This window comes from Ranitomeya imitator, chromosome 3 (genome assembly GCF_032444005.1).
Source record: "Ranitomeya imitator isolate aRanImi1 chromosome 3, aRanImi1.pri, whole genome shotgun sequence".
Classification (NCBI taxonomy): domain Eukaryota; kingdom Metazoa; phylum Chordata; class Amphibia; order Anura; family Dendrobatidae; genus Ranitomeya; species Ranitomeya imitator.
Window position 1 is genome coordinate 42,967,845 of NC_091284.1, and position 20,587 is coordinate 42,988,431.

Consider the following 20,587-nt stretch of genomic DNA (forward strand, 5'->3'; position numbering starts at 1 on the left):
CATAAAGGTACCTTCACACATAACGATATTGTTAACGATATCGTTGCATTTTGTGACGTAGCAACGATATCGTTAATAAAATCGTTATGTGTGACAGCGACCAACGATCAGGCCCCTGCTGGGAGATCGTTGGTCGCTGAATAAAGTCCAGAACTTTATTTGGTCGCTGGACTCCTGCTGACATCGCTGGATCGGCGTGTGCGACACCGATCCAGCGATGTCTTCACTGGTAACCAGGGTAAACATCGGGTAACTAAGCGCAGGGCCGCGCTTAGTAACCCGATGTTTACCCTGGTTACCATCCTAAAAGTAAAAAAAACCAAACAGTACATACTTCCCTACAGCCGTCTGTCCTCCAGCGCTGTGCTCTGCACTCCTCCTGTACTGGCTGTGAGCACAGCGGCTGGAAAGCAGAGCAGTGACGTCACCGCTCTGCTTTCCGGCTGACCGACGCTCACAGCCAGAGCAGGAGGAGAGCAGAGCACAGCGCTGGAGGACAGACGGCTGTAGGTAAGTATGTACTGTTTGTTTTTTACTTTTAGGATGGTAACCAGGGTAAACATCGGGTTACTAAGCGCGGCCCTGCGCTTAGTAACCCGATGTTTACCCTGGTTACCAGTGAAGACATCGCTGAATCGGTGTCACACACGCGATGTCTGCGGGGAGTCCAGCGACCAAATAAAGTTCTGGACTTTCTTCCCCGACCAGCGACAGCACAGCAGGGGCCTGATCGCTGCTGCCGGTCACACTGGACGATATTGCTAGCGAGGACGCTGCAACGTCACGGATCGCTAGCGATATCGTCTAGTGTGACGGTACCTTAAAGGTACCGTCACACTCAGCAACTTTGCAAAGAGAACGACAACAATCCGTGACGTTGCAGCGTCCTGGATAGCAATCTCGTGTTTGACACGCAGCAGCAATCTGGATCCCGCTGTGCCATCGCTGGTCGTAGCTAGAAGTCGAGAACTTTATTTCGTCGCCAGGTCGGCGTGATTCGTCATGTTTAACAGCAAAAGCAACGACGCCAGCAACGAGCATAGGGCCCCTAGATGTGTGTCGGATCGGTACCCTCCAGCTGTTTGACATGGAGCTAACAACCAGCGAGAACGAGAAGTGAGTCGCCGTTACGTCACTGGATCGCTCCTGCATCGTTCTGGAGCTGCTGTGTTTGACGTCTCTACAGCGACCTAAACAGTGACGCTCCAGTGATCTAGTTTAGGTCGGCTCATTGTCTATATCGCTGCAGTGTCGCCGAGTGTGACGGTACCTTAATAGAGGAACATCTTATTGTTATCTCCTCTAAGTACCTTGAAGTCATGGACAAGGTGGTCATTGTGATTAGATAAGTTAGCATAATGAATTTAAAAAAAAAAGTCTTTATAAAAGAGGAGCGAGTCAAGGCTCTTTTCACATGAACATGTAGGCAAAGAAGAATTCATAAGAACGCTCATTTCCTTTCACTGGACTGAGTTTTTATTAGGCAGTGTGAACAGACCATTAAAAATAATCAACGATCGACTTGTATGTTCAGAAGTCTGCCTAAGTAAACAGACCAATTTGGTGCACTAGGATCGGGGTTCGGGCGGTAAGAAGCCCCTAGAGAAACGACAGAGATCCAAGAGGGCAGCAAATGTTGGTGTGGAGTCTAAATTAATACCACCTTTTCCTTAAGGGATTCAATAAACAAAAAAAGTTTTAGGTTTGTCTTTAAACTTACTAAAATTTATTATGATAGATCTGCTTCCCTACGCTGTTCATTCCGACACTGAAAAAGGAGCCCACCATGACAAGCATGAAGGAGGCTGGTTGCCTTAGCTGGGTAAGCGAGACAGCCGTGAGTGATGATGAAGGAGGCTGGTTTACCAAATAAACTGAGCCCGGCAGCCACCTAGCTCGTTTCATGCCAAACAAAGCAAAAGTGAGGAAGCTCCCTGCTTAGGTCAAAGCAAACTCACAACTGGAGAGAACCCATGCCGAAACTGGGGAGGCCATCATAAAAATATCTTAGTAAATTTTAAATTTCCGAGACAAAACGTGAAGGAGCCTTTTAAGAAATGGAAGTGGCCCAAAGAAGAACTTACACTAGATGCATCTTTAACCTGTTCCTAGAACTTCTTGACCTGCACATGTTTGGCAAATTTAGCAAAACCTCAATTTGAGACGGACCTTGGTCTATGACACAGCAGAAAGTGAAGGCGATGGCTGTGGTCACGGCTCAAGCAATAAAGGTTATAACGAGTAGCTGCAGATTTGTTCTGGAGTTACAGATGGAATAATCCCTTCTGGCCTATAGTGGCACGCCGTCCGGAGGTGATCGCACCGCTCCTCTATTAGTATGTTGCTACCATTCATCTAGACAAGCCCACAATGATTTACGAGTCGAATAGGCGGCTCACCTTCTTACCTTAACTAGTCATTTAAGGTCTGAAAATACACAAGTTAATTAAGATCAATTACAAGACATTAAGTAAGAGCTGTCAGGACTGACCCACATCCAGAAAGTGAGTGCAAAATACCGCAGGTACCGGGGGTGGCCGTATGGCAAACAGCCAGTCATGACAGCGCATGCAATCTAGGACAACAGACAAGATGACGAGGTCTCGGACTGCAGCTTAGCCCCAATGCAGTGAATGGAGATGAGCGGCAATACAAGAAGGGGACAGGTGGAGCGCTGTTTTTTTTTTGGCAAAAAATAAAGGTAAATAACTGGACATCTTTTTAAAAGAGGATCTTCCACTCAAAAACACACATTTGACCATTGCCATGTCAATCAAATTCCTGGTCTCCATTGCAGACAAAGCCCCTACCTAAAACACACCCATTCTCCGAAGTCTCACATTCTGGATCAAACATGTTAGATTTTATGAGTATCTGGATAACTGGGGTAGACACGTGCCATATCTATAGCTTCCCTAAAACTAAACTGCAGCCACCATAAGGATCGCGGATCCCTTGGATGCATTCATGGACTGTAGAGCTGTCAAACTTGTTTTCTCTGCATGTTTCCTGAATGGAGGCTTTTTTTGTTTTGTTATTTTGTAGTTGACATCAAGGAACTGATACTGAACAATTAGCCCATTTATGAGGCTGTAAAGAGAGGCTGGGCGTTACAGCCCATAATATATAAAAACAGTGATCGCTATAGCATGTGTGTTGGCCCTTTAAAGCCATCCTAAATCTACCAGGCGCCATGTGAGCCAAACATTCCCCCATATTGAAATTACCTTACATAAAATTCTGTTTGGAGAAACAACCGGACTGAAATAGAATTCCCTTTACACCAATAATGGAGACACGACACCAATACTGATCTGAAGAGCAGGCCTCCATATGTACATGTAATAGACATACCATGTGGACAGAGCTATGCAAGGAGGACCCCAGGTGATAGAAGTGCCACCTCCTGCTTATCTACTTTCACACCTAATATCTTTACCTTCTACAAGTGTACCAACAGTAAATTTACCACACGAAAAAACAGAAATTTTGACCCATGGAAAACGAGATCACCAACCAATTCAGACCAAAATGGCAGCATACTGGCAAAGAGTCCTGGGAGCAATTTCCCTACAGCACCTCCAGAGGGGAAATGAAGAATTACACATTGCTCAGTAAAATTGCATCCGAAGAGAGGTAGTTTTTGTAGCCAGTCCCTACTTTGACTAAAGGACAAGGAACATTACTTTGTAGGGTAGGAAAAGAAGTTTAACACGTCAGTCAACTAAAAATCAGCAATTTAATTTGGGTTGCCCTTGTTGAGTGTCCAGACTCATCCACTGTGGTTGACAGTCCTAGGTAAACCGTGTGCCTGTCACTTACTAGCCCAGGGCGACGCGCCACCTCGCCGGCAGGGCGGCGCGCCACCTCGCCGGCAGGGCCACCTGCCACCCCGCCGGCAGGGCGAGAGGGCTTGTCCACAATTCTATGGCAGAGGGAATATCATCCAGAATTGTTTCCCTACCTTAGTCACGACTCTATATATGTGATTTTTTTCCCACGTTAAATATAAAATTGGTGAAATACAATTATGATATAAAAGCCGGTCCTGTATAAACAAGAAGAAACTCTTTATTCCTCCCACCATACACGCACTCCTCTGAACAACAAAAGAGGTATTGACGCTTCCTTCCAGCACTAATCCATAAAGTAGAAAGGAGCCGGGAACACAATGAGAAGCGGACGCCGCGCAGTCGATTAGAAAGTGTGCTTTAGTAAGTCACAAATCACTGTGAATGCGATTCTGGATATCGCTGGCGGTGCTGGCATTGTCAATGAAAAGCCGTCTGTCGGGCACAACCCAGGGATACAAAGATAGGTCACAGAGTCGGCATGTGGCAACTTGTAGCCCTTTCTGAATGCAGCCTCCCAGCCTTGTGTCAGGTCATGCTAATGGGGGTACGAGGCCGCCCCAGAGGCCCGGCGAGGTGAACTAATGAAATAAAAAATGTGGTTTAGGTTTGGTGCCCTGCAGCAGGACATAACCAGAGCAGAGGATGGAAGCCTGGTGCAGTCATAGGGCACTTCTTCACTTCGTCTACCAGGAGACATTGCACAAAGTTGGCTTCCTCTGAGTCACAGCCCGTTCTTCCAGCCTTCCCAGTATGAAGCCTGCAACTCACTTTTATAAGCAAGTTAAAAGGCGATGGCTCTTCATCCTACCGCCCTTGCCTTGTTCCTAGACATGATAGCAAGTACACAATGGATAGAAATAAACAAAAAGGAACACTGCCAAAACAACCGGGGTTATTCCGTGTTAGACACAGACATCTCCAGACAAGTGCTGAAGTCCCACGCCGCAAGAAATGAGACGTCTCATGATGTCTCAGTGTCTAATTATTACACATTGCTTGCGTAGCACCAGCATATTCCCGCAGCGCTTTACAGACAATCATCGCTGTCCCCATTGGGGCTCACAATCTACATCATCTATCAGTAGGTCATTGGAGTGTGTGAAGAAACCGGAGGAACCTGGAACACGGGGAGAACATACAAACTCCTTGCAGATGTTGTCCTTGGTGGGATTTAAACCCAGGATCACAGTGCTGCAAAGCAACAGTGCTAACCACTGAGCCATCATGCTTTCCATCTGTCTACGGACCAAGAGCAGAAAACCCAACGCCAACTACAGAAGCACTCACCAAATTTTGCTCAATTTACCAATATTTGTCTGCACGATTTAACTCCTGTGTATGGAACCATGCAACTACTGTTGGTGGATGGTGTTGTGGGTGGATGTTGGCCGCGAGGAAGGTTTGGCATGCTGGATTTCAACATACCCAATCCTTCGTTTCCCCAAGAGATAAAATATTTGTGCCGACATCTTACATTTTTCTTACTTTACCACGGAGAAAATAAAAAAAAATGTGTGACTCAAAAGGCCAAAGCTGTAGATTTACAAAAGTTGAAGGCCAACAGTGGGGGGAGCAGTCAAAAACTTGACACAATTTAATTGGACATGGCGGTGTTGTCAGACTTGTATACTGATGACCTACCCTCAGGATAGGAGATCGACTTTGTGCGAATATAACCAAAGTAAATCTGCAGTGGTTTTTCATGTGAATTTTGAAGTTTTTGCTTCAAAAAAGTACATAAAAAAATTTAAAAAAAAGAAAAGCAAACAAAAAAAAACACAGTGTAAATATAACCTTATGTGATGACAATCCTTTGTGTAGGACTATTTCAGGTTGAATATTGTGGGGGGGGGGTGGGGGGAGTTGAGTCAAATTTGAGATATAAAAGCAAAAAAATGATTGTGCAATGGGAACAGAGCGAAACCTACAGCCTTTTACCTGTGAGAAAATGTATTTCAGGTGAAAGAAAAATAAGTGACCTCAGCCTCACAGTCAGCAAGTCTATCCATCACCAAGAGGAGTCCTGGGGCGTAGATACCGATAGATGAAGCAGCAGATCTACCGGCATTCCCAGGTGTCTGCTTATCCAATAATGAGCACAGGTGCCCGCAGCAACATTCACAGATCTGATCCCCCGCTCCGGAGGAACACAGGTCATCCCAGCTCATCGTATTCATACCATCGCTCCCTGTAAGCCAACACCGGCTTTGCCAATGGGGTGAAATCCCATGCCGTAGATCTGTCGCTAAAATTCTTAGGACTGTAAATCTGTTCCATAGATAAGCAAGTGAACTGATTTCTACAAAACCTCGATCAGATAAATAATCACAAAAATGTCTGCAACAAGTTTATGAGGTGTGAGCAAACCTCTTGATCATTACAATATGAAAAGGTTTCTTCAAAAAGGTCAAAATAGCTCAATTTCAGAATCCGTATTTCTCATTGCAAGACAATGAAGTCTCCAAGACTCAACCACCAACCTTTAAATGAAGAACCACATCATTTCCACAAGTCCCATGTGTGGTCTGGAAAACATAACAGAGTCTATTTTTAAGGACCACCCATTCCCCCCAAACACAGATGATACCTGCTGACCATCTGATGTGAATAGAGACCACCAGACTCTCCTCCAACAAATGATGGGGAAAGAAGTGTTTAGAATCAGAATGTTAGAGTTGGAAGAGACCTCCAGGGTCATAGTGCCCAACCACCTGCTCAATGCAGGATTCTCTAAACCATCTCAGACAGATGTCTGTCCAGCCTCTGAAGACTTCCATTGAAAGAATTCACCACCTCTCATGGCAGCCCGTTCCACTCATTGATCATCCTGTCAAGAAGTTTTTTCTAATGTCTAATCTGTATCTTCTCCCTTTTAGTTTCATTCCATTGCTTATGTTTCCATGTGCAAATGAGAATAAGGATGAGACAGTAAATGGCAGTTCGTATTCTGATCCTTTTGTTGCCAGAGACCTCTTTTATAGGGGGATGTGGAGACAAAAATTGCACCAAAAGTCATCTCATGTGTATGACCAAATTTACAGTGGAAGACCCAACATGACAACAAGGAAAGCAAATACACATTGAAGTCTAAAACTTAATTTCATCCCAATTCTTGTGTCCAAGTGTTACTTACCTTAGAGATACAACTCATGGCCATCAGCTTATCTTCAGTAATTGTACAAAGAAGAAGCCTCCCTTTTAACCATTAAGTATCGTATGACCACTTGGGATCAAAAAATTCTACACATGAATTTCTAGACAAAAACCCAATAAGGTCACAATTGCATGTTAACCACACTGGAACATCTTTCAAAACGTTCTCTGGATTTTCACACACCAAGTGAAGAAAAACTTAAAGAGTCTAAAGAGCAATTAACAGGTTCCCGTGAATTTGCTGTACCATTTCCACATCATTAAAATGTAGAGTCTACTTAAGAAGCTGCCATTATAAAAAAAAATTCTAAGTACCGTACATGTGAAATTCCAGAAGTTATGGATAATTTATCTTTTTTGTCTTTCTTCGCGGGACCTAGAACAAAATAAGAAACAGTGATTAAACCATTTCATGGGCCAAAGTCAGGACTGCTCCCATCTGAATGGTTTTCTTAGCAATTATTGTTGCCTGGTATTCAGCAATAACCATTCTTATCCCTCATCTGAAGACCTTGTGAAAGGTTTCAAGGGCAAGACACCACTTACTTGGGAGAAAAATGTGCTAGTCACCCAAGAAAATGAGAAAAGCCTTGTCATGTGGCAAGGTCTGTCGGAGACGCATATCACTGTCTCATTACTGGGACCAGGAGTCGGAGTGACAGGATCCTCTCCTTTTGTGGTCTTTGATGCCATCCGCGTTCTAGCCTAGATTAAAGTCACTGACTGATAAATTGCTATGTTATCTCTGGAGTACAAGGCGCCCCGCAGAGGACAATGCATCACACATGCCAAGAAAAGGGATCTCGAGAACTAATTGGTAATATGCATCACTGATGAGGTGTTGGGTTGACCCAATCAATAGGTTTTAGGTACTAATCACTCGGCTATATCCATTGTGATTTCAGCCAAACAAAGTTCAATTGGTCAACATATCACGATATCACTGTGCGTTATGACCTCCGATACAGTCTTAAAGTCAGCAGTATGAGGGGATGAAGTCTCGTCGGACGAGAGAAGGACAAACGATGGAAAGCCAACGGCTGAGAAACTTGCTTTATGGAAGATAAGACGCTGCAAACGGTTCCTTCAAAGGGATCAAGGTGTGTGAAGCCGAAATGAGAGTTCCTATGTCTGGGAGAGTTAAAGGAGATGGAGGTCATCAGCTTTGCTTGCGATTTCCAAAAGCCAGGATGATATAGTAGACAGATAATTGATAAAGCTTCTTAGGATGCTTGTGCCTGATCAGACTGTGTAAAAGCTCCTTCGTTGACTGATCGGTTTGTTTACGGCGGCACAAAAATCATCATTATCAGCTGCAAGTGTGAACAACAGATGTGCTGCCGATAACATGATACTGTATAGGGACAGAATGATCGTTTTGGTCCCATCAGTCGGCTTGTGTAAACAGGACAGTAAAGGCCCCGTCACATATAGCGACGCTTGAGCGATTCCGACAACGATACGACCTGTCAGGGATCGCTCAAGCGTCGCTATATGGTTGCTGGTGAGATGTCACACAGTGCGATCTCCCCAACGACGCAGCAGCGATGCGGCGACCTGTAGCGACCTGTAGAACGATGCTATTTCATGAGGATTCAATGGGACGTCCTGTCAGCGAGGTCGTTGGTAAGGTGTCAAACACAGCGATGTGTGCTACGCAGCGGGACCTCAACGATCAAAAAATGGCCCAGGCCATTCCGACACGACCAGCGATCTCACAGCAGGGGCCTGATCGCTGCTACGTGTCACACATAGCGAGATCGCTACTGAGATCGATGTTGCGTCACAAAACTTGTGACTCAGCAGCGATCTCGCTAGCGATCTCGCTGTGTGTGACGGGGGCTTTAAGGCAGCATCGACCGAACCGTATATGCTGGATAAACGCTCGTTGACGTGAACACACCCTAAAAAGACTTTCCTACGGATTTAGGATCATTCCCACCACATATCTGACGAGCCTTTGAAGATCACTTCCAATCTTTTACAATGAGGGAGGACAGCTGACAGGTTTTCGGAAGTCAAATAAGGAAAACTACAGCTGGATTGGTGGCTGAAAATGACCAGCGACTTTCAAGATGTTTACAGACTAGGAGCCATTTGTTAGCCTTGTATAAACGTATCAGTCCGCGCTTCAGATATGATCAGTAGTAGATTGATCAGTGCACAAAGACTGCAATTGTTCTCGGCAGCACAGGTCCTGTTTACACAGGATTATGTGCTGCCGAAAATAATGATCTTTTAAACCAAGACAAAAATATCCAGGATTTTGCTCATTCATTAGTTGATCGGCAGCCTATTTACATACCTATTTAGATGAACGTTCCTAGGAATCATTCACAATAATCATGCACTTAAAAGAGGACATATTGGATTGGATTGGATTCAACCCATTGACCACATTGGTAGCCTTTCTCCCCTAAACTCCTAACAGAGGTTAGAAGAGACGTAAACCCTATATCTAGCTTTTCTTTAATGGCCAAGTAGTAGGAGCTTCCATGGACATGAAAAAGTGGACCACCAGTAAGAAATTTCTCATTTTTGGCTTCATGGGGTAAGCAGATCCACCTTCAAAAAAGTAGTTGCACAACAACAACAAAAAAACATTGTGCCAAGATGCCAAAAATGGAATTTCATGTACCAAAAGAAGTTGCAAAACAGCTGTGATTGATCCATTATCCCAAGTCTGTGTTCTGTCACAGCGATTACACAGATATTTCCTCAACCATTCCTTTATGTTATTGCAGGGGCAACTGTGTTGGTGTGACACTGTCCTAACATGCTGCCGCATTCCACCAACTCCAAGTAACAAGGACGCCTTGTTTATATGGCAAGGGAAATACAGGAGACCCGAGGTTATAACCCTTTTGTTTTCCAAGATCCACATTAAGGCATCTTGGGTGACCTTTTGCATTTAACAGTGGTAACGAAGTGGTCTCTATGAAATAAACGATAACCCAAGGTTCTATCATATGGTGTTGTCATTTAGTAAGCAATTGTAAATACCGTAATTTAGTATATAGACTTTTTAATTACTGCCTTTTGGGTCATCCTCTAATCACAGTCCTATTTACGGTAATAAGAAATCGCTGCATGATACAATAGGATCCAAGGTGCAAAACAAATTTCTTTCATTTTGGAAATTGTTTACATTTTTTGAAAACGAAAAAAGGAACAAGAGACAATTGCTAAAGTCCCATAACCGGGACCAAAAGGGCCGTGATGATTGATGATGCACATTAGATGGCAGTCATCCAAATGATCTCTTGTCTAACAGCCCTCTCCCCCAACTCACTAATACTCGGGAACGCTGGGCGAGACCGGGCGCTCCTCATCATGGTAGAGCCGCAGCCAGACTCCTAAGTCAGCAACCCAACTCTCCGTCATCAGTTTAAAAACCTACCAAATGATTCTCTCCCACAAACTTATCTGTCGGGTGGGTGGAAAGACCGCCATATACAGACTATCGGCTAATCCATCTGATATTGGCAGCTTCAGCCATCTTTAGTTTAAGGAGTATGGGGCCTTTTGATTATATAGGTTCTTCATGATGAGATGTAAATAAGATGTTAAGATCTATGGGCCGGACATAGATCTCCCTGGGAATCTGCCTCCAGAGCTTATTGTAAATGTCAGGGGGCGTTACCCGTGTGACACCTGTAATGACTGACAGTCCGCTCTCCTGATCTACATGTCTCATTTACAATAAGCTCTGGAGGCAGATTCCCAGGGAGATCTATGTCCGGCCCATAGATCTTAACTCATTTACATTTTAATAAAAATGTGGATTTCTCTGGAACAAGACATCGGATTGCAGATATCAAGGTATCGTTTTGTTAACGTCCTACCACCTACCTGCCCATATAGACAACTTGGTAGGGTTGATGCTACTGACCTATGCCCTCTAAATCATCCATTCATTTTGAAGAATTACCAAATAGAAAAATGTATAAAGCTCAGGAATAAAGGCTTCTGGAAAAATATAAGTTATGCAGAATTACAAATATTTTATATCGGTCTTCAAATGACTCATCTTTCCATCTTAATCTTGTGACATTCCACATTATTATTTTATTTTTTTTTTTTTTTTTTTTAGTTCCGGACTGGAAACAAGTGGCGGAATTATCAGAGCCCCTGGTTTTAAGTAATGTCACTGCGTAAGTGTATAGGAACTAAACAAAAAAAAAAATAAAAAAATAAAAAATTGCTCCACAATGTAATAAGCAGGACATATGGCCCAAAGACTTAAGATTAAACAGAACGTGTAGGACGAGCACTGGGCCTTTCTCACAGTATATGGTTTCATAGTTAGAGTCAAACCCTACAAGCCGAGAAGAAACCTTGTCCAGAGCAACGAGGGGGATGGGGAGGAAAATTCCTAACAAAGATGAACTACAAGAGGAAGAGCTGCTCGAGACCCCGGCAGAGGTCACCTCCAACAAGACGAGGATTCATCCTACCACTGATCTACCCAGTGTGTAATGGAATACTGCAAAAGCATAAAAACGGGAAAGTTATTGTCAGACCTGTAAGTGATATTGATGACAAGTGTGTAAAAGGCTTCATTAAACCACAGAGCAAAATAAGTGCAAAAATAAACAAAAAGGTAGAATATAAACAGTAAAAAAAAAAAGCACAATAAAAGTCCAAAAAAAAGTCACCCAAAAAGTGGGAAAAAATTCCATTAATACAAGTCAAGACCCAACTTTATCAGTACCGATTTCCTCCAGAATTGTTTTTGCAACATAAAAGTTATTTAACCCTCTATATTATAAAAAAATATATATATAAAAAAAGTCAGTATGGCCAATGTAAACAGTTGTCCATCCAAAGAATAAAACCACAATCGATGAGTCACATAACGACAGACACGCAGTGACCTGCAGGGATTTCCTAAATCTAGACCCCCTCATTATTACCACGAGACCAAGAAACCGGCCCCTGCGATTTACGGGTCCTTGCATTTATCAACAGTAGATCCTTGGTCACCAGCGGTGGTCCTCCAAAACTGCAACTCCTTCCAACCTGTCTGAGCATGCTGGGAGTTGTAGTTTTTCCACTGTTAGAGAGCCACCAGTTGAACACAAAAATGGAGAAGAAATAAATCCAAACTATTGCAAAGAATATAGGTATATAGTCGTGTAGGTTGAAGGACTGTATGCAGCACACCGCCATGTGGGTGTTCCAACAGCGACGACCCTCACATTAGTTGCCGGCCAATAAACAGGGGAGACCGTAATCCATTAATTGCGACCATTTATATTACCGGACAATTATGAGCAGCATAAAAAATAAAGTTTAAAAAATAAACAGACAACAATAAGCCGATGACAGTGGCGACAATACAGCAGGATGCACAATATGCACCACCTCTAGCTGTAAAAAGGAAACTCAAAAGATCTAAATCGTCACAAAAAACAAAGGCAAACAGCCGACAAGAGGCGCGGAACACGGCCAGGAAGTTTGAAACTTCTTCAACTAAATAAAAACTTTAATAAAGTTTTCTGAGTGAGCGTTGGACTGAAAATCTGCTCCAAGACCAAAACTAAAGACTGACAGGTTGGGGCGGTATGTAAGTGTTATTATGACCTAGATAACACTCGATATCGTCATACGGGGATGTAGCAGAGCTCACGTGGTTACATAACCATAGCACGGCAGGTAACTATTCCAACAAGTCCTGTAGAAACTAAACAATAAGAAGACAGTATGGTGCGATCATACAGATGCAGCAGAGCTATAATAGTCTGCGATTCGCTCCCGTGTACCGGGATATACCGCATATACATCTATATACCTGCAGTATATACAGTGATGCAGAGAGGACACACGGGGAGAAGTTCTGTAAAGTTCCTGGAGCGGAGACCCCACATGGAGCCCCGTCGTCTCCCCACTGCACAGTGGTCATATAGTGCCATAGAGCATAGAATAAGACCCCGCCACACACCTGTGCCACCAGCCACTCACCGGTGCCACCAGCCACCCACCAGTGCCATCAGCCACCCATCTGTGCCATCAGCCACCCATCTGTGCCATCAGCCACCCATCTGTGCCATCAGCTCACCCATTGTGTCGCCCTGCGCTCCTCCTCAGCCGCTTCCACATGCTCCTCAGCCTCACAAGTGAGAAGCCTCCACTCTCCCCGCAGAGCAATGTGCTGGCTCCAGGCATGTGGGAGGATCACCAGGCTTCATGTGAAGATGACACCGGCCATTTGGGCGTGTAGGGAGCAGATTCTGCTTTTCTTCCTCCTCTCTGTAACCTCCTTCTTCCTTTTTAGCCTTTTGGTATTTAGTCACACTACACAAGGCCGGCTTGTGGGAACCTGGGGCTAGTGCCGGCCCCATGCTGCTCCATCTGAGGAGGCATCTGAGGGCCTGAGGGCCATGGCTAATGGAAGCCACAAATGTGCAACACAAAACCTAGAGAAGGAGGGAACACAGGTAGCCAAGGAATGAAAGCAGGACCCCCTCTCCCACCACCGGCTGAGGGAAAGAGGGGGCTCATTACAGACCCCTTAATATTACTACTGGACACAATTCACTTTTTCCCCCCAGATTACAACTCTACACCACACAGCAGCCAATTAATCCGATTTAGGGTTTATTATTTATTGTAGATTGTGAGCCTTCGCGGGCAGGGTCCTCTCTCCTCCTGTACCAGTTATGACTTGTATTGTTTAAGATTATTGTACTTGTTTTCATTATGTATACCCCTCCTCACATGTAAAGCGCCATGGAATAAATGGTGCTATAATAATAAATAATAATAATAATAATAATAATAATAATAATAATTGTACTCACTTATATATCCCATCATATTCGTCAGTTTTACAGATATCATCGCTGTCCCCACTGGGAATCAATCTAAATTCCCTACCGGTATGTCTTTGGAGAGTGGGAAGAATCAGGAGGAAACACAGAAGAAGGAGAGAACGTACAAACTCCTTGCAGATGTTGCACTTGTGATTTGAACCCAGGAAGAGAGCCGCCATGCTAACCACCGAGCCGCCATGCTAACCACCGAGCCGCCATGCTAACCACCGAGCCACCGGTTCCAACACCTTGATCAGCAATGTGAGCGATACAGGATAACAAGCGAATCGATCCGCTGAAATTGTTTGAGATCTATAAGAAGCAGAAGTAAGAGATGACTTTGGATTGTCCTTTTACTTTGTCTCAACCATTTCCAGAAGGCTCAGGGAAGTAAATGGAAAGAGCCGTGTAGGTGGTCAACTCAGCAAGTGAGAAAGGGTGATGGGGCCACGTATGAAGAGCGGGACTCCTCTCACACCCAAAACCTGTGGATATGCCCTAAGCGTCAGATGGGGAGACCTTTAAACTGTGCAGAACCCAATTACTGTACGTCTAGTCACCCATCTACATCTAGTAGGTCCTACGTAGCTGGGGTCTCGGGCGACGACACAATATTCCTGCATTTATGGGGGCACATTAATACAGACATACAGTGTTGGTGCGATGCCCCTCCATGCAGAACTTCGTTATCTGGATCCCACCAGCAGCGAGTGCCCCCGACAGACCTGCCTCGCTTCCCTACCCCGTCTCTAGCCATGGTCACATCCCCTTGAGGACCTCATGAAGATGGTGACTATGCCAGATTGTTCACAGAGACCCATGATATTCTTACCACTCCCAAGGCCCCCAAGTGCTGTAGACCCTCAGATGGCTGGTCACCCTCCATTCTATCTTTTTGCCCCTGGATTACAGAGAACCACCAGCACCTCCATGGCAGCGCCCCCCCCCCCCCCCCCCCCCCAATGAGTATTCCAGCATAACCCGCAGTCCGGATCTAGTCCTCCGCTAATCATTCCCAGCAGTCGTCCGTGTGACCGGTATATGTTCTTGCACAACATGGGTCCGAGTATCCTACTGGCACACGACTCTAAACTAAGCAAGTCAGGGAGGCACCGCCATGGACGGAAACCAACATGACAATCACAAAGTAATGCTGGGACTGTCAAATACAGGGAGGAATATATGAAGAGGTCGCCTCCCAGCACCTGGCACAGATTGGTGCAGTAATGATGCCAGCAGGTAAAACCACTGCACAGAAGGCAAACTTACAGCTGGCAGTGCCCGGCAACTGTGGGCAATCATAGTATCAGCAGAACGCTCGTTACAGCCCCGGACACTTAATTATCAATTAAGCTGCAATACCAGACACCACCTCTGGATGAGGGTGGCGCTGTGACACTTTTCCTTCTAATTTTATACAACTCCCGAGAAGTTATCCACTACTAAGTAAAAAAAAAAAAAAAAATTCATCATTTGTGCTCCGTGGCCGATCATACAGTCGGTGGCTGCTGGGGAAAGTCATTCAGATAAACCCATCGGGAGACGTAGTGTTTATTTCAGTTAGAGGAACAGGATTGAATATGGGCAAATGCCAGACACTTGTGGAGGAGGCTGGCCACCCGCACCCAGAAAGACACCGCAAAATATAAGCCTTCCTTCTTCTGGTATCAGACATGGGCATGGTCAGGAGGACCTCAACCCATTCAATCAATAGTCAAAGATGGTGGGCTTGGCCATCTTTATTCCTGTATGTATGGGCAGACGAAAAGCTTTGTGATTAAGAACAGCAGGGCAGAATACTTAAAGGGGTTGTCCAGGCTTGGGGCTCAAGTCTGCAGTCAGTCAAATTATGGGACCGAAGACTTATGAAGCCTCACAGTGCAGGCTGTCATGTAACTGCAAGTATAATAGTTCTGACCCCATTCCGACTAGACGTGTCAGGCCCCACTCAATTCACTTGCTTTGAGCGAGGCTGTGCACGTCTAGTTGGCATGCGATCGAAAGTACACATTTCATACTTGTCACATGCCCTCCAGACACCAGATAATCCCGAGAGTGTGCACACTGCGCGCGATGAGGATTCACAAGTCTGCAGTCAGAGGGACTGACTGCAGACTCGACAACCCCTTTAAAAAGGAAAAACAACGGGTCACATTAAACATTTAAAAAAAAAAAAAAGTGGTATTTGATTTTTTTATGGCCAAATTCTTCAAAATGTCGCACGCAGGTGTAGAATTTGTGCAAAATATTAAGAAAATAAAAAGAAAAAAAAAAAAAAAACAGCTTTTAATGGTCTTGAAAATGTTTTGTAAGTTTTTGCAAAAATATATACGTATACACAACTCCAGGGGGAGGACTGGAGAACGTTTTGCCAAAATTTTGAAGCGCCCCCAAAACATACATACATACATACATACACTATGCCCGGGTGGCGAGCATTTATATTGGTATGTGGTCTCCATCCTGGTATGTGTTGCTTCCATCCTGCGCCCTAATCTTGTCGTGTGCTGCTCCCATCCTGCGCCCCCGTTCTGTAATTTGCTGCTCCCATCCATATGCCCCATACGCTGCTCCATAAAGGTTGATGGCCCCCATAAGATGCTCCATAGTATATGCCTGATATGCTGCTCCATTATGGTTGATGGCCCCCATAAGATGCTCCATAGTATATGCCCCGTATACTGCTCCATTATGGTTGATGGCCCCTATAAGATGCTCTATAGTATATGCCTCATATGCTGCTCCATTATGGTTGATGGCCCCTATAAGATGCTCTATAGTATATGCCCCGTATACTGCTCCATTATGGTTGATGGCCCCCATAAGATGCTCCATAGTATATGCCCCGTATACTGCTCCATTATGGTTGATGGCCCCTATAAGATGCTCCATAGTATAGGCCCCATATACTGCTCCATAAATGTTCATGGCCCCCATAAGATGCTCCATAGTATTATATGCCCCGTATGCTGCTGCGATATATAAAAAAAAATGCTGGGGGGCCTGAGCAGGCGGGGACACCAGCGCGCTGTGGGGGTCAGGTGCCGGAGTCGCCGCTAGCTCAGGCCCCCGACACTTGCTATAGTCACCTGTCCCGTTCCAGCGCTGCGTGCCGCTCCGTGTTCCGGCTCTTATGGCTGTGACTTTTCAATCAGAGGGCGGCACGCATTAAGCGCGTCATCGTGTCCTCTGAACTGAACGTCACAGGCAGAGGACCCGGAAGAGGGAGCGGCACGCAGCGCTGGAAAGGGACAGGTGACTATAGCTCATACTCACCCTCCTACCATGTCCCTGCTTCTCCGTTGGAGATCGCCGTGTGCATTCAGTGCTTACGCATACCGCGATCTCCTGGGGTGCGTCACTCTGTGGGGTCCAGACTGCGCCAGCGCTTGCGCAGTCTATAAAGGCTTCAGACAGAGTAACGCTCCCACCGTTATATATATATATACACACACACACACACACACACACACACACACACACTAGCTATTGAGCCCGTTCTACGCCCGGGTGGCGAGCATTTATATTGGTATATGGTCTCCATCCTGGTATGTGCTGCTCCATCCTGCGCCCCCATCCTGTCATGTGCTGCTCCCATCCTGCGCCCCCGTTCTGTCATGTGCTGCTCCCATCCTGCGCCTCCATTCTGTCATTTGCTGCTCCCATCCTGTCATTTGCTGCTCCCATCCTGCGTCCCCGTTCTGTCATTTGCTGCTGCCATCCTGCGTCCCCGTTCTGTCATTTGCTGCTGCCATCCTGCGCCCGTTCTGTCATGTGCTGCTCCCATCCTGCGCCCGTTCTGTCATGTGCTGCTGCCATCCTGCGCCCGTTCTGTCATGTGCTGCTGCCATCCTGCGCCCGTTCTGTCATGTGCTGCTGCCATCCTGCGCCCGTTCTGTCATGTGCTGCTGCCATCCTGCGCCCGTTCTGTCATGTGCTGCTGCCATCCTGCGCCCGTTCTGTCATGTGCTGCTGCCATCCTGCGCCCGTTCTGTCATGTGCTGCTCCCATCCTGCGCCCGTTCTGTCATGTGCTGCTGCCATCCTGCGCCCGTTCTGTCATGTGCTGCTGCCATCCTGCGCCCGTTCTGTCATGTGCTGCGGCCATCCTGCGCCCGTTCTGTCATGTGCTGCGGCCATCCTGCGCCACCATTGTATTATATGCCCCCGAATGCTGCTGCCATATAAAAAAAAAAAAAAAAATACCATACTCACCTATCGTCCGGCTCCACTGCAGGTATGTCTTCAAGAAAATGGCGCCGGAAAGCGGGGACTGCGCAGGCGCCGAATCCGGCAGCAGGAATCAGCGCCTGCGCAGTCCGCGCTTTCCGGCGCCATTTTCTTGAAGACACACCTGCAGTGGAGCCGGAGTGTGTCTTCAAGAAAATGGCGCCGGAAAGCGCGGACTGCGCAGGCGCCGATTCCGGCAGCAGGAATCGGCGCCTGCGCAGTCCGCGCCCTCCGGAGCCGGGAGCAGAGGAGCCGGGAGACGGAGCCGCAAGCAGCGCTGGAACCGGGAAAGGTGAGTATACTTACCCTCCCTCCTGGCGGTCCCTGACTCTCCGGTGGAGATCGCGGTATGCGTTCAGTGCTTACGCATACCGCGATCTCCCGGGAGCGTCGCTCTGTGAGGCCCAGACTGCGCCGGCGCTTGCGCAGTCTATAGAGGCTTCGGACAGAGTGACGCTCCCAGCGTTATATTATAGAATATATATATATATATATATATATATATATATATATATATATATATATATATATATATATATATATATATATATATATATATATATATATATATATATATATATATATATATATATATATATATAATAGAAAAAAATGGAACAGCACAATGCTCACCAATGGTGGGTGCCTAGCCCCCTGGATAAAATGGTCCAAACATTAATCCAACATGTATACCAAATAGTAAAAAGAAGGCAGCACTCCAAAAGTTTCAGGTGAAAAAGGATGAAATTTTAATCGACCCACATCACTGCGCCACGTTTCGGCTCACCGAGCCTTTTTCAAGCCTGGCTTGAAAAAGGCTCAGTGAGCCGCACCTGAAACTTTTGGAGTGCTGCCTTCTTTTTACTATTTGATATATATATATATATTGTGCAAGACATTGCAGAAGCTTAGGTATCCATGGTTAATCGCAAACCACTGTCACTATGAGTGGTCGTAACTATGAGTGGTCGTAACCATGGATACATAAGCCACTGTAATGCCTTACACATGGGGTAAGCAACATAGCTAATCAGAAGAACTATACATTTGTAATTGGAGGTGCCTGCTGCTGCTTGCGCTATGAGAGTGCCGCTGTTAAACTTATTGTCTCAGGAGAGGTCTATCTGTATGAAATTATCAATAAATATTTCCCCCCCCCCCCCCCCCCCCCTCTCTCAATAGAGGTGAATGCATCTAGTCGGCCTGTGATCGCACGCAGCGGCAATGCTGGGGAATCATGACAGTGTGCGCACTTTACGCTCAAACCTGGAACCCCTTTAAGTGTGGATAGATTGATGCCGACATTTGGACCTACATCTATTGAGTCGGGGACTGAGGATTTGTTTTCCCTGCGCCGAGGTCAAACAGCCTTCCTCCTCTGCACCCGTCTGCCCTACTATCAGGACTTCACTCTGGATCCAGGACTGACGCACAAGTCTCCATAGTCCTAAATATTCTGCCCTCCCCATAGGGGAACACAGGAGCCGCTCGGATGCACTCTCTATGGCAGCAGCTGCATACATCTTCTCTGCATCTTCTCCACCATTGTTAGAGAGGTGTACGGACCTGAAAGCATCACAAGATAATAAAGGAACAGTAGATGGGGAATGGCAGGGATGGAGACCGTAAGCATGCAGGGCGATGACCGCATTATCCAAGCAGGGTGTGCGCTCTGTACGGGCTGCACACTGATCGGTATAAGTGACGTGCAATCATTCATTGTCTTTCTCGGAAGGGACAAGTACAGACCTGAGCGGAGTTTCACCTCTGAAAATCTGCATATGAACACAATACCTCCGGTGCGAGGCTCCGTGCTCTCCCGCCCCAGATCAGGTATCCAGGCTCCCATCATGTGAAAGACACCAGACATCACCACTGGCTTATACCATACGGGAACAGGACGAAAACGGACACCGTGCCCCAAAGAAGCCAGGCGCAAAATACATAGGACTATGGGACCACAGTTCAGTTTTTCTTACTATAGACATACTTATCATATGAACATTTCAAAATTAATTATAATCCACAATGCTACTGATTTAGAAAAAGGTTTGGATGCTTTTTTTGCAAAGTGTCTCACATTGACATCTCTTGCAGTCAGGCATTCCACAGTTTGACTGCTCTAACTGAAAAGAACCCTTCCTAAAAACAGCAGCTAAAAAGGAAAGGGTTCTTTACAGTAAGAGCGGTCAAACTGTGGAATGCCTGACTGTAAGAGGTAGTAATGGCAGACACTAGAACAGCTTTTAAAAGAGCACTGGATACAGAGGCATAGCAACGGGTTTGGTTCAGGGAGGTGGTGGGGGGAGGACCAATCTTCTTAGTGGGCCCTGTTACTAAGTCACTGGCAAAGTACTAGCTTTGAGATACACGTCACTGAGGGCATTAGCTTCAGTGATTTGAAACCCAGAAGTTTGCTCCAGCACACTGTTGAGAGAGGTTAATCAGGCATTTTAAGGGCTCGGTTTTTGTGGACAACTATAAAGCGGGTAGAAGGTTGCCCACCTTATCTCCACCCCAGGGTATAGTCTGGGTT

At 45.8% G+C, this 20,587-nt stretch overlaps 1 protein-coding gene across 3 annotated transcripts in view; it reads right to left on the reverse strand.

Moving 5' to 3' along the window:
• The window catches only part of TIAM1 (TIAM Rac1 associated GEF 1), a 261,361-nt gene that overhangs the window by 147,779 nt on the left and 92,995 nt on the right, over nucleotides 1-20,587 (reverse strand). Inside the window, exon 4 of one of the 3 annotated variants that reach the window (XM_069760832.1) lies at nucleotides 7,328-7,383. The exons of 1 other annotated variant lie outside the window; for it this stretch is intronic. The gene's annotated coding sequence lies outside the window, so the exon portion shown is untranslated. Of the gene's footprint in view, nucleotides 1-7,327; nucleotides 7,384-13,068; nucleotides 13,193-20,587 lie in introns of those variants that run through there. One more of the 3 variants, XM_069760833.1, reaches the window with a different exon arrangement.